This window comes from Mus caroli, chromosome 3 (assembly GCF_900094665.2).
Source record: "Mus caroli chromosome 3, CAROLI_EIJ_v1.1, whole genome shotgun sequence".
In the NCBI taxonomy this organism is placed as follows: domain Eukaryota; kingdom Metazoa; phylum Chordata; class Mammalia; order Rodentia; family Muridae; genus Mus; species Mus caroli.
Window position 1 is genome coordinate 31,363,888 of NC_034572.1, and position 14,915 is coordinate 31,378,802.

At 45.2% G+C, this 14,915-nt stretch overlaps 1 long non-coding RNA gene across 1 annotated transcript in view; it reads right to left on the bottom strand.

Annotated features, from left to right (window-relative positions):
• Nucleotides 1-1,735, bottom strand: part of LOC110290622 — a 5,937-nt gene extending 4,202 nt beyond the window's left edge. Inside the window, exon 1 of the long non-coding RNA XR_003836226.1 lies at nt 1,185-1,735. This is a non-coding gene — a long non-coding RNA (uncharacterized LOC110290622). The remainder of the gene's footprint in view (nt 1-1,184) is intronic.
• Nucleotides 1,736-14,915: the final 13,180 nt, after the last annotated feature.

The window sequence follows — 14,915 nt, forward strand, 5'->3', positions numbered from 1 at the left end:
CTCTCTCTCTCTCTCTCTCTCTCTCTCTCTCTCTCTGTGTGTGTGTGTGTAAAATGAGTGTTTTCTTGTAGCAGTTTGTCCTGTCCTGAGAAAATTAACTCTAAACCCTCCCTACTGAAAACAAATGATATTCTCACCTCTACTGTTTTCAAAAAAAGATGGGAAGGGTGGCTATTAAATTTGCAAATGCCCCTGGCTTCTCTTTCTAATTCCCACAAACCCTGGTCTCCTCGTTCATTTTTGCAAAGGTTCTGAAATCACCTTGACTTCTTGATTCTGGGGGAAGCCCTCCAGTTCAGAGCAGGAGAAAAACCCTTAATTTCCTGGTACCTATTTCTTGCATCCCGACCCATCTCTTCCTAAACCCTGGATCTTGAGACAGTCATAGGGAGGAGCCCCAGCAGACCTTTTGCAAGATCTTCTCCACTCCCCGGCTTTGCAGGGCTCCTAGGCTGTGATAGGAGTTTCGGTCCTGGGTGTCACCGGTCAAGGGTACCAGGCTGGGTCCCGATGACATAGATCTAGGAAAAGCAATCGGATCTGATGGACGAAAGGATCTCTCAAACTACCATTGTCCCACCTTGCACAGGTGACTTTTACTCCTGACAGCCCTTCCCAAAAGGTCTACTATACTAACCACAAACAGGCCTCTCCCCTCACACCAGCTCCCTCTGCTTCTCCTACACTATACAAAGTAGCCCCTTGTCTGCCCTCCAAGCCAACATCCAAAGGTCATTTTCCAGCGACTCATTCTCCTACTCGCCTTCTGTTATCCCAGAGTCTAAGCTCACCTTTGACAAACCTCAGGCTAGACTACGAATAGCAATAAAGAATAGGAGGATATCTCCCACCCCCAGGAGGCCACCTCTCAAAGCTCGCACTCTTCAGTATTTAGATAATTTTGTTGGAAGTGGCTGAACTAAGTTGACTGATTAATAGAGTTTTCCACCCTTAGATACAGGGAAGTTGGTCTGGGAAGAAGAGTTCTCAGGTGTGCATACTGTTCTCATCCCCAAAGCTATCCTCCTCTCTTCTCGAGTCTTCTCTCTCGAAATCAGGGTTACTCTAGAAGAACTCGGGTCCAGGACTAGACTCGTGTCCCTGGGGTCCTCTGCTCTATAGCCGGTCCAGAGACCCGGAAGGAAGAGAGTGTGTCCCCTTGCCGCTGCTCTAGAGGGGTGTACCTGAATCCCGGTGGAACTGAAACCCTGCCAGCTGGGTCACACAGCTTGCTCGTTATTGAAACCCCACGGCTCCCGGTGCAGGGACAGGCGCCCGGGTTGCAGGGTCCCGGCCGTATTGGCCACCGAGTTCTTCAGCTGCTTGATGACCACGAAGAGCAGGAGGAACAGGAGGAAGAGCAGAAAGAAGAAGAGCGCGAGGTAGAGCAGCAGATTCAGCTTCCACTCCATGCTGGGCGCCGCCTGGGCGGTTCGCGCTGCGTTTCGCCTGGAAAGGCTCCGCACGCTCGCCCCCGGGTTCCCAGCTCCGCTGTGGTCCGCCCGGCCCCCGCGGCTCCCCAGGAGCGCCGGACCCGGGACCTGCGAGCGCCGCAGATCTTCTGTGTGGGGATGCGAGCTAGCTCTGGAGAGCTAACTTCAGCGGGTGGAGACGAGGAGCAATGGTCCAGTGTTCCCCGGTGTGGACAGCTGATTGCCTGCAGGTGTCTTTAAGACTCTCACTGGGGACAGCCAGTGGAACCTCTGTCCCCTCCCTTCCTAATTAAGGTTCTTCGTAATTTGCGCCACTTGTACTTTTCCAAAAGAGACACAGAAAAATAAAAGGTGCCTGAAGGTGCGGTCTGAAGGGTTGGGAGATGCTCCTAGCTGTGAAGTGAACTACCAACGCATCCACAGTTCCACTTCAAGCTGCCTTGCCTGTTAGAATTGCAGAGGGCATGCACTAACAGGCTTCCCCACACCCTCCTCTGTGCTATAGGTCCTTACAGAGCACTAACAGCCAAAGACATTTCGACATTTCGAATGTGATATTTTACAAAAGCTTTCTGTTGTTGACTTGAAATTCAATGTGTGTGTGTGTGTGTGTGTGAGAGAGAGAGAGAGAGAGAGAGAGAGAGAGAGAGAGAGAGAGAGAGAGAGAGAGAGAGAGAGAGAGAGAGAGAGAGAGAGAGAGAGAGAGAGAAAAGAGAGAAGAGAGGAGAAAAGAGAGACATAAAGTCTTCCAGGTGTTTTGTGAGACCCCCAATAGCCCCGTATTTGAAATTACCCACACCTCCGTGGTGAAGCTCTGTGAGAAAGAAGGTTCTTTGTTACTGAGTGTCCCAGTCAGTTGTCATTTACGTGACAAAAGGCATGGGAGAAATCAGCTTTAAGGAGGGCAGGGTGATTGGGGATCATCACTGCAGGAGTTTGGGTCCTGGTTAGCTGGCTCCACTGTTCTTAGACCTCTTGCACTATCCAAGAAGCTCAAGACAGGCGGCTGGGCTCAGGCAGCCAAAGAGAAGACAGCGGAAGTGGGAGGGACAACAGGCATTCTTCAAAGCCACACCCTCAGTGGTTTAGTATCTCCAACCACGCCCCACTTTCTGAGGGCCCACTCTGGCCTGAATTTATTTATGGATTCGTTCATCCATCGATGAAGTTTGCATCCTCACGATTCAGGCATCTCGCAATTGCCACTTCCGGCTGGGGACACTCCCTAGGCACCTGCAACTTTTGAAGGACACCTCATACCCACAGTAACACTCTGTAACTAGTTACCCAAACTCAGTGACTAAAACCAGCAAGGACGTTGCTGATTTCTCCATGGATCTGTGAGTCAAGAATATTTTGAAGTTACTTTCAGTCAGGTGTGCTGATACACACCACACAGTCCCAGCACTTGGGTACTGAGGCAGGAGGCTCATGATTTTGAGGTTAGCTGGGACTACAAAGCAAATTTTAGGCCAAGCTGACCCTGAGCATCCACCCCTGCAGTGGTGTGTGTGTGTGTGTGTGTGTGTGTGTGTGTGTGTGGTGTGTGTGTGTGTGTTAAAATCTGGGTGAATAGCTGCTGTTGTTTGAGGACTGCTCTGCAGCCCAGGTTCTTCAGCTGTGAGGACAGATGACTCCCAGTGGGAGTAATGTTGGTTAATGGTGGGAGGCCTCAGTCCCTTTGAAATGGCCTTCTCCATAGGCCTCCATAGGCACCAGCATCTGGCAGAACAGATCAGGCAGCAGCCAGAGTTAGGCAGAGGCTGTAGGGCCTGTGCCCACTAGCTGCAGAAGTCACAAGCCATCACTTCTGCAACGCCCTAATGGCTAACAGTTCACATCCCTAGGGTCTGGGGGCTTGAACTCCAGAGAAAAGCTTCCTGGAGGCCTTCAAGTCTGGCTGTCACTAAAGTTTACCTAAGCTACTTCCCAGACCTCCAATTTTATCTCATTATGTGTAAAGATTCGAGAGCTGCCAAGACTGAAATTGTGGGATGAGGCCTGACAAACACATCCCAGATTAAGTAATGGCCTGAGCACAGTAAGTGACATCATTTCAGTGATGCCACAAGTCACACAGACAGGATGGTGGGAGTAAACTGAAGGACTCAGGACTCAGTTCTAGTCTCAGCTCTACCTGCAATGCTTACAGCTTCCCAGTCTCTGCTCCCTTTGCCTGCTTTTCCCTTGGATTTGCTATGAGAGTCAAATGATTGGGATGTTAACAATTTGTTTTTCTATATGTATGTCATGCACCAATATTCTGTTTTTAGGATCTCAGCTATTACAGGCTACTGTTAAATTTTTACATGTCTTTGCTGCAAGCATCTGACTGGGCACAAAGTCAGTCTATAGATGGATAGGTAAGTAGATAGATAAATAGATGATAGATAGATAGATAGATAGATAGATAGATAGATAGATAGATAGATGATAGATAGTTGTAATCCACCACTATCTCGCTCTTCTCACTATCTCTCTGCCTCTGTCTCTATTTCTCTTTCTCTTCCTTTGTCTCTTTCTATATACACGCACTATATATGTACTATATATAAATATATACACTATATAGAATATAGAGATACAGAGGCGTAGAGATATAGAGATATAGATCTACTTTGTAGACAGGGCTATCTATGATGGAGTTGGTTCCTAGGAATTATTCTTAAGTGTTTCAAGAAAATTGCTAAAATAAACTATTATTAGAAATTATATTGAATAAATTAATAATGTTAACAACAAATGACTACTCGAGCCTCATCCTCCCATTGATTTTTATATGCATCTCCATTATTAATGGACTTGTGGTATGTCTGTTGCTGCTGTCAGATGGGTCTGCTACATACTCTTGCTTGATTCTCCCTAACCATGCTTGCTCAGTGAAGGTATTGTCTTTGTTAGGGTTTCTATTGCTGTGATGAAACACTGTGACCAAAAGCAACTTGGGGAAGAAGGGGTTTATTTGGCTTACACTTCCATGTCACTGTTCATCAATGATGGAAGTCAGGACAGAAACTCAAACAAGGCAGAGAGTTTGCCTCCAGAAAATGGGTCAATCAGGACCAGTGCCTATTGCTAGTGTTATCTAACGACCCACTCTCACAAGGCTATTGAGTAGAACCTAAATTCTTTTCCACATTGAAGAGTTCAGACTTTCCAAAAATCCCAGAGCTGGAAGCACCACATGTTCCTCTGGGTAGATTTCTCTGTTTTATGTAATCTTGGCAAGAGAACAAATCCCCAAGCTAAGTTTCCGTTTCCTCATGCTATTATGGAAACCTGGGTATCAGATATAGTTTCTGCCCTACTCTGACACAGTGCAGAGAGATGGGCATGAAGAGTCATTCTAGAAACATGACTAAACATCTTCTATGCCAGACTCACACTTGGGAAAGGACAGACTGGGGGTAATGATTAGAGATGTCCATAAGTCTACACGCTGGTGTTCTGAGATCAAGAACTATCTCAGGGTCAGGACCTGGTCCCTGCTACCCACCTCCACAGCAGCCTGACTCCTGGCCCTTCCCAAACGGGGACCTCTGCCTTGTTTCCACTCTGTAAGCTGCCACTGGTACTCGAGGGGTTCTCCTCCTGCAGCTAGGTAAGGTGGCTAAAGACAGCTTACAGATATGCATGCTGACTGACTAGGAAAGCATTGCTCACACACTGCACATAAGATAAGCACTATAGTCAACAAGGTGTTTGAGTCAAAAACAAAACAAAACAAAAAAACCAAAAAAACCTCATGAACTAGCTAGATATCCACTGGTTTCAAGGATGAAACCTGAAGCCCAGAATGACCTGATGACCTGATTGCTCACCTGCTCTGTGTCCTTGGATACAGTTAATCTCTTTAGATTGGAGTTGGCCTTCTAGCATCTTCTATAGGGCTGCGTTGGTAGATAGATGTTGCTTAAATTTGGTTTTATCATGGAATATCTTGTTTTCTTCATCTGCTATAACTGAATGTTTTGATGGGTATAGTAGTCTGGGTTGGCATCTGTGGTCTCTTAGGATCTGTAGAGTATCTATCCAAGCCCTTCTGGCTTTTAGCATTTCCAGTGAGAAGTCAGGTGTAATTCTAATAAATCTATCTTTATATGTTACTTGGTCTTTTTCCCCTTGAAGCTCATAACAGCCATTCTTTGTTCTGTATGTTTAGTGTTTTGATTATTATGTGCAAAGGTGACTTTCTTTTTTTAGTCCAATCTATTTGGTGTTTTGTATACTTCTTGAACCTTTGTAGGCATCTTAAGGTTAATCGAAGTTTTCCTCTACAATTTTGTTGAAAAATATTTTCTGTGCCTTTGACCTGTGTTTTTCTCCTTCCTCTAATCCTATTATTCTTAGATTTGGTCTTTTCTTTTTCCTTTTTTAAAATTTTATTTATTTTTATTTTATGTGCATTGGTGGTTTTGCCTGCAAGTGTGAGGGTGTCAGATCTTGGAGTTACAGACAGTTGTGAGCTGCCATGTGGAAGAACAGCCAATGCCCTCATCGGATGAGCCACCTCTCCAGCCTCGACTTGGTTTTTTCATAGTGTCAGATTTCCTGGATGTTTTGTGCCTGGACTTTTTTAATATTTTACATTTCTTTAATGAGTTAACCATTCCTTCCCTTGTCTTCAACATCTGAGAGCTTTTCTTTCCATGTCTTCTAGTCAGTTAGTGAGGCTGATCTCTGAGGGTTTTTTGGTTTTCGTTTGTTCGTTTATTTGTTTTTTTAACTTCTTAGTTTTTTATTTCAAGTTTTACTTCAGTTTGACTTTTCTTTAATGATTCTGTTTCTACTTTTGTGTCTTAAAATGTTTTTGTTATCTCATTCTGTTTGTGTTTTCATGGTCTTCATTAAAGCATTTCTTCATTTATTCTTTAAAGTCCTTGAACATATTTATAGTTGCTATTTTGACATGCTTGTCTTGTGCTTCATCTAAACTGCTTTTCTCTGGGCCTATTGAAATGGGGTGTCTGAGTTCTTAAGGAGGCATATTGTCTTGGCTGTTCACGTTTGTGTTTTTGCGCTGGGATCTAGGAATCTGGAATATTTGCAGTGTTTCTTGGGATAAATATCTGGCCTTGTTTTATTCTTTGACCATTGCCTATTCGGAAACCCAGGCAAGTGTGGTGGCTCTGGGGTCCCTGGAACAGAGTGCTTGCTTGTGCTGCTCAGCAAGTGACACAGAGGAATGGGGCTGGGTTAGGAGGAGTGGCTGAGAGGGCAGAGGTAGAGAGCTGTGGGGACTGGGGTTCTCATGAAGAGCCTGAGTCCCAGCGTGTGGAGGTCAGGTAAGAGAACTAAGAGTGATTCTGGAGAGACCAGAATGGGGGGCAGGAAGGATAGTGAAAATTGTTTACTTTCATTCCAGCCCATTGTGGCCACTGGGGGTCCCTGGGAAGAAGTGCTTTTGCAGATCAGAAGCTGACTCAAAGGCATGAAGATGAGCTAGGAGGGTAGACAGAAAGAGCTAAGGGGACCCTGGGTCTGCACCAAGAGCTTGAGTCCCCAGGATGAGGTAGGGTAGGAGGAGAAGCTCCTGGAGGCAGAATGAACAAATGCAATAGAAAAAACAGAAGCCTGCAAGGCCAGGATGAAAGGGCTTGACCCTCTTCTGGAAATCTTCCGGGTTGAGGTGGATGTACTGGAGCACACTTGCGACCCCAGAGTTTGAGAGGAGACAGGAGGCTCAGTAATCCAAAGGCAGCGTGAGACCCTGCCTCAGGAGAAAAAAACAAAACTCAAAGGACAAAACGTCAAGTGAACTAGTATCAGCCTGAAGAATGGTCTGGAAAGAGGCTGAAGGTTAAAGGCTTTATGTTGCCAGGCTCAGATTCCTAAAGGTAACTACTTAGATTACACATTATCTCAGTAACTTAAAAAATTATAAATATTAATAAATACTTAATCCACTCTCAATAGAATTTGCAGTTAAACTAACTTTGTTACCATAAGAAACATATTTAATGTATCCCATGTTCTCAGGTTGTGAAAACATTTTATATCATCTGAATTTTGGGTTCCAAGATTTAGATGGCTCAAAGGAACAAATCTTTCTCTTCCTAGGTCTGCATATTAGTGGAAATTCACGGAAAGAATGCCTAAGTTTTCCTAAAGGTAGAGGAGCCCACTACAGATTAAAGCTATGAACATTCCTCAGCTAAAAAGAGCCCTTGTATTGCACAGGTAGGAATGGGGGAATCCATCCCATCACCCACAAAGTGGTACACACACTTCCACTGGTCCCCCACCTCCTCCATCAGGATTTGTGCATTTTCAAGCCTTTTGTCTCCTCCCCACAGGAATGCTGCTCCAGATTCCAACGTCCGGCCTATAACATCTGTGGTGCTTCATTGAAAGCTATTCGGCTTCCTGGTTCCTCCCTACCTCTCCTCTGGCATAGAGAGTATCTCATGTCATAGCCAGCACCATGGACATTTACAGAAAGAGCTAAGAGTCCACAGAGCTTATTTGTCTTATTGTTGTGGTTGTACTTCAGAACTAGAAGGGCACCAGAATAGAATGTGGACATATTTAAGTCCCTAGGCTTACCTGTTGGGGCTGCTACAGGATGGAGGCAGCTTTGTAGTGGGGAGTGGGGCCGGGAAGGGCAGGGGCAGGGGCAGGGGCAGGGGCAAAGGAGCAGGAAGCTTCCAGAACCTTTATAAAGCTGGCTCAGTTTGGTCTGAAATGAACAAGAGAAACAAAAGAAACATTCTGCTCCACGCTCTGATCTTGAGAGGTGGTGTGATCGTGACTGACAGGACTGGATTCTTCTGCACATTTTCCTAGGTGCTGTGGGCCATGAGAACTGAGTTTGTTGTAGATAGCTCTGATTAGTTAAAGTAGCTTTTAAAGCTCTTCATTACGTTCTGGGATGGAATCCACACTCTGTGGATGTCTCTAGGCCCCAGGACATGCTGTCCTAGTCAGTAAAGGCCGAAAGCAGCCCCAGTCATCGTGGCCAATAATATAAGTCCTATAGCCATACTGCCCACAAGACTGTGATGCACACATTTTCCTTGCCTCTGGTTCATTCACCAATACAGCACCATGTCCATTTTTAAGTGATTCAAACTGGAATCTTGAAACACAGTCTCTTGAAACTGTCCTTATTCGTGCTTGTTAAACGCCAGATGAGGATTGGAAAAGCTGTGAGAATATCCTCGTCTGTGGGAGGGCAGAAAGGTGAGTCATTCTACTTGAAGATGTTGTACAAAGTTAACTAGCCAACAGCTGACACATCAACCCAACAGCAATATCCATACTTCATACCTTCTCTTCTCCACTCCATCCTGAGATGGTTATGCAATGCTTTTACAATGAGATACTCTTCAGGACTCAAGACATCTGTGATGAGTTACTTGTGATGGTCTCATATAACCATCTAGGGATGTCAATGAGGAGGGAGAGAGAAGGGAAGACAGGAAAGAAGCAGGGATACCTGGGAAGAGATTCTGTAAGGGTCTGTCTTAGTCAGGATTACTACTGCTATGATAAAAACAAACCAACCAACCAAAATCAAGTTACTGAGGAAGGAGTTTATTTGACTTATATTTCACATCATAATCCATCATTGAAAGAAGTCAGGACAGAAACTCATGTAGGGTAGGAACCTAGAGGCCAGGAGCTGATGTAGAGACAATGAAGGGGTGCTTCTTATTGGCTTGCTCATCATGACTTACTCAACCTGCTTTCTTATAGAACCCAAGGCCACCAGCCTAGGGATGGCACCACCCACAGTAGGCAAGGCCTCCCCATATCAACCACTAATTAACAAAATGTCCTACAGGCGTGCCTGCCTATAGCCCCACCTTATGAAGACATCTTCCCAACTGAGGTTTCCTCTTCCCAGATGACTCAGGTTGACAGAAAACTAGGCAGCCCAGGTGTGATGGTTTGTATATTCTTGGACCAGAGAGTGGCACCATTTGGAGGTGTGGCCTGGTTGGAGTAGGTGTGTCACTGTGGGTGTGGGCATAAGATCCTCACCCTAGTTGCCTGGAAGTCAGTCTTCCACTAGCAGCCTTTGGATGAAAACATAGAATTCTTAGCTCCTGCTGCACCATGCCTGCCTGGATGTTGCCATTCTCCCACCTTGATGATAATGGACTGAACCTCTGAATCTGTAGCCAGCCCCATTTAATTGTTGTTTTTTATATAAGACTTGCCTTGGTCATGGTGTCTGTTCACAGCAGTAAAACCCTATCTAAGACACCAGGGCTGTAGGATGATCCCAGAATTTATCACGTAGAAAACTTCTGCAAAAACAAGTTGAGATTCTCTTCTTGGCATGGAATGCCTTAAACACAACAGATGATGTATCAAATCCATCCATTACTGAAGATACACATTAAGTGGCAGAGTGCAATTATGACCAAGCAGGATTTCTTTACATTAGAGTCTTTCTGGTAAGTTAGCTAGGAATACTGGAGTCAATATGTCTGTGGCTAACCTGAGACTTGGATTGATACTGTCATGGAGCAAAAGAAAGAATCTTAGCATTATTGAGCAACAAATCTTTGTTCAACCCAGTTTTAATTAACAATGGTGAAGCTGCTGACACCAACAAGGTCTACAGACTCTATAGGAGCTAATGATGCTGGGAGCTGCGTGAGCGTAAGCACAGGTCAAGCATGGCTAAAATGGGCTACCCAAAGAGGAAAAGAAAGTGAAGGGAAAGGGCCCTTCCTTTATAACCCAAGGCCTCCTTGGTGAGTCAGTAGCTTGTCAGATCTGGCTACTCTTTCAGCCGCAGCCTGAGCGCTCAGCACATCTGGTGCTCCAAGCTGTTGTTCACACATCCACAGTGAACACGGAGACAGCCAGACTTGGATCCCAGCCCTGGCCCCCAACACTCTATCCTTTTCTACGTGACACAGTGCTGTGAGGTGCCCTGGTATTTCAAGTGCTGTTATCTTGGGCACTCTACCCTGCCAGCTGGGTCCCCTGGACACTTTCAGTTACCACCGAGACCCAGTGTTCTTAATCAGAATTCTGACTCGATTCAGGAGTCTCCCTCTTCCCTTATGGCACGGATAAAACTGAGAAGTGGGTCCTGAATGGTCTAAAAATGCACTCAGAGAATAGAATGATTTCTTATTTTTGGTCCACAAGAGAGAGAGCCTGTGGCCTACATTGACTTAATCTAATGGAAATATATGAGTAAGCCTTCCCGAAGGCTGAACAGCACCTCATCATCTGTAGGCATACAGGCTGTTGAGTGGGGAGAGATGCAAAACAGTGAAGTCTAGATACCACAGAATCATGGCCAGGGGCTGGAGGCACAAAGGACTGATCAGTACTACAGAGCTCACTGTCATTGGGTTGGGAGGGCCCCCAAAGTGCTGGAGGAGTTGACTCCTTCTGCAAGAGGCTAGGGCCAGTTATCTGCCACTTCCCAAGATACCTCAAGAAGCCAGCGGGTGGGGAGGTTTCCTCCACAGCAGGTGGTCCAGATGTTCTCCACAGGAGGGAAGAGAAAAAGGCCTAAGAGAGTTTCTGCCCTGAAGGTTAATGTGATCCTACAATACACACTTAAGGATTTTTTTCTCTGTCTCTCTTTTTCCCTCTCCATCCCTCTCCCGTTCCACCCTCTCTCCTTTCTTCTCTCCCTTCCTGTTCTTTTTTTCTTTTTCTCCTCTCTCTCCATATATAAGCAAATGAGAATGGCATCCAAGTTTCTGCTGGCAGTCAGCCTGCATCCTCCAGAAACAGCCCCAGGGTAAACTCACTGGATAATGCATGGCAAAGCAAACAGACAGAGCCTGTAGCCCTGGTGGCACTGTTGGCCTAGCAATCCAACCAGTCCCTAAGGCTTGCTTTTGTCCTATTTTGGACAAAACTACATTATATCATCTTAAAAGTTGGCATTTCTGAGAGTACTTTGCAGAAACCATCACTTTTCTTATCTGTCAGATGATGCTAAAATATTTTAAAGACATCCAGGAGTTGAATTGTAACTACGCGGAATAATGTGTAAAGCAAGCAAAGAAAATATACACACAGCTTGTCGGGATCTTTTCCTCTGGAGAGCTCAACTGGTACAGTTTAATTGTATTTATGCACACTCTGATCGAACGTGCTGCCATTAGAGGAAGAAATCTCAACCCCTAAACAAGATGTCCAGTTTCAGAGGTGTAAATGGACTCTAACCCTTTCCTTACAAGGTCAGAAGCCATGGGTGATAAATTCAACAGCGAAGAGACTGTCCTATTCTTTCCTTTATGACCCAGAGAGCATGTAAAAAGAAAATGTTCAGGGTACTGATAAACCTAAAGGTACTTGACTACCAATACGCCCCTGTAGGTTTCACCCCATCTGAAATCTGTTGGTCGGACTACACTCAATAATGAAACGGAAACTTTGCCGTACCCCAAAGAAGTGCATGTTCCTTCTCCCCGGGCGCCGGCTCCGCCGCCGTCTGTGCTCTTTATTATCAATCACTCTATGGGTTGTAGGGCTGAGCTGCGGGCTTGGAACTTCACGATACATCAAGAATTTCTCCGCCCACCCAAGCTGTACCACAGCCACCCCTCATAACTCAGTGCCCAACACCGCCGTACCTCACCCGTTTCCCTCTTTTCTCCTGTATTTGCCGGCTGGAAGGGTTTCTGCAGGAGGAAACCAGCCAGACATCAGCTTTGTTTGCTGACACCTTGGTTATTTACCAAGTGATACCCCTTCCCCCAACCCCCCTCCCGCCCCTGCGGAATTCCCTTAGATTCTCAGATGCTGTGGCAAAAGCTTAATGTTAGAAGCCGACTCCCCCATTTCTGCCTTTACTATTGACTTTAATATGGGTTAAATGTTAACGGGGTCTCCGGTATTTCTATTTCTCAGGTAAAAGGAGATTTATGTTTCTATTGTGCAGACTGTTTTTTCAAACCAACAGACCACAAATTATTGAGCCAGGTCGACTTGATTTGAAAACTGAGGCTTGAAAACAGCCGACAACAACGACTTAAAAACTTGTAACGTGTGTTTATATAAATGCTCATCACAAACATTCCGCTTCTATTAAGCTTTGTTTACTTGCAAAGGTCATGAAAGAACTATAAAAGGTTCTCCCTGCGGCCGCTGGGGGTCATTTGCTGAGTCCTGGTGCCTAAGAGAGCAGGTGGCCTGGCCCAGTTAAAATCTTTGCCTCGCACATTGTGATCTCTGTGAGTATTTGGATCTCAGCTCTACCATATGTAAGGGGCCAGCATTCTGGACAGTCTTTGCTGGCACAAGTCCTGAACTCTGGGCATGGTGGCAGCTTCTTTGTGTCTCTGTCCCCCTAAATTAGGGACATACACACAATTATCTCCACATCCTCTAGTTCCAAGACTCAAACGGCTTACGTTCTTTCTGCCAAAACCAGGGGTGGTGGAAGAGGGAGATTATCCGGGTGAATTGTCCCCAGCTGCTATAATGATAGGCACGGTTCAAAACCCAAAGTGCCTTTTTTCCTGGAGAGCAATTTGCTCTTGGAAGGATCTTGACTCACAACAGAGACTTCTGCACTCTCCAGCAGTCCAGACATTATTCCCTTTGCCTTTAGCTAGTTATACAATGTAAGGAACTGTTTCTAACCAGCCACTTCACTGCAAACCAGGAAGCACGACTGAGCACAGCAGGGCGGTTCCCCAGAGGAAATCATCAAGGACTCAGGGGCAGGCCCTGCCTTTCTTTTAACTCTTTCTTCTGTGGTGAAATGTGTCCCTCCTGTGTTTTGTTTTATAGAAAACCTGGGCACCAGCCTGAACCAGCTGCTGAGGTAACAGATTCTCTTTGAAATTGAAAGGACTCTGCCCACAGAGGCTCCCAGTTGTTGACACAGACCTCTCCAAGTTCCTTGAGCGAGCCCAAAGCACTTGCTACTTGGAAAGGGTGTGAGAAAGGCAGCCATGTTAGCGAGATCCTGACTGTGGTGAGCTGTATCGCTTGCTGGTGTTTTGTTGTTTGTTTGGGGTTCTATGATGGTTTGTTTTCTGCCTTTTATTTTTCTCCCTTCTTCATTCTTTGTTTCATATATATATATATATATATATATATATATATATATATATGTATATACACACATATATGTGTATATGTACATATATATATGTATGTATGTATAATTTCATTTATTTATTTATTTTTAAACAGGGTTTCTTTGTGTAGCCCAGGCTGTCCTGGAACTCTCTCTTTGTTAACCAGACTGACCTTGAACTCACAGAGATCTGCCTGCCTCTGCTTCCCCAGTGCTGGGATCAGAAGGCATGCGCCACCATGCCTGGCTTTTGTTTCATAGTCTATATAACAAATTTTTATCAGTTTCACCCATTCCCCTTCCCTCCCTCCCTCCCTCCCCCACCCAACCCCTTCTTCCCCTCCTACTTTCCTGTCTTTTTTTCTGTGTGTGACCCACTGAGTTACCAGTACAAGAATGGATATGGGGTTCTCTACTGGAGCACAGGCAACTTGTCAATAGTGACATCACTGAAGAATGGCATCCCCTTTCCCGTGATCTATAACTTCTAGTCCCTCTGGGAGGCATGGGGCTTCGTGGGCCCCTCCCTTGTAGCTGTAGACCTTGGCCCTAGCTGTCCCTGCTTGCATAGTATCCATTGCCATCAGGTTCGCTGACCACTGACATTCCCTCATAGGAAGAGGCGTTAGCAGAGTTATATTGGCTGCTTACCTGGGAGCCCACAGCTCCTCTGAGGCATTGTCAGCAACCCTTCTCTAATTACACATGCCTTCAGTGTCTTGGTAGATACAAGAGTTTATACACTAGGGGAGGTTGGAGAAGAGGGACAGCTGTGAGGGAAACCATCATTAGTGCTGATTAAAGACTTTCCAGTGGAGCTGCTTTGGGGGGTCACCTACGCTCTGGCAGGCAACCCTTCCCCCATATTATAGGCGAGTGGCCTCTATAACAAATAGTTGGTTACCTGGGGCAAACTTTGGTGCAATTGTTCTTTGGTTTGTCCTTGGGAAAAAATGAAGAAGGGATAGATATACTTTATGTCTCCCCAGGGAAGGAATCTGGGATGGAATGAAGATAGGTATGTTCTTATCCAGGTCTTGTACAGATAACCATAGTGGCAGTGAGTTTGTTCCTGTGGTCTTTAGGCACATACCAATGTATTGTCTGGGCTTAAGATGTGAGAATCCTGCATTTTTCACCCCAAGGAAAAGGATTCTATTAGTTAGTCTTCAGCTAATTTTGAGCATAAATTTATCTCATTTTATATATTTCTTTAGCAACAGTGAGTAATACTTAAAGAATATTTGTTACCAAGTAGTTGGTAATCTGTGATCTGCCTTTTATAACACAATAATCATTTCACAGAAGTATCAGAAAGCTGGTTTACCCATGAACTGCATTTTTAATGAATTTCCCAAATTCGCTTTACCATGGAAAAATAATACCTACACTCAGCTTGAACACAAACAGAATATTAGTAAAAGAATGTTTGTTGTGTCTGCCATTCTATAAAAACACTATGAATAAAT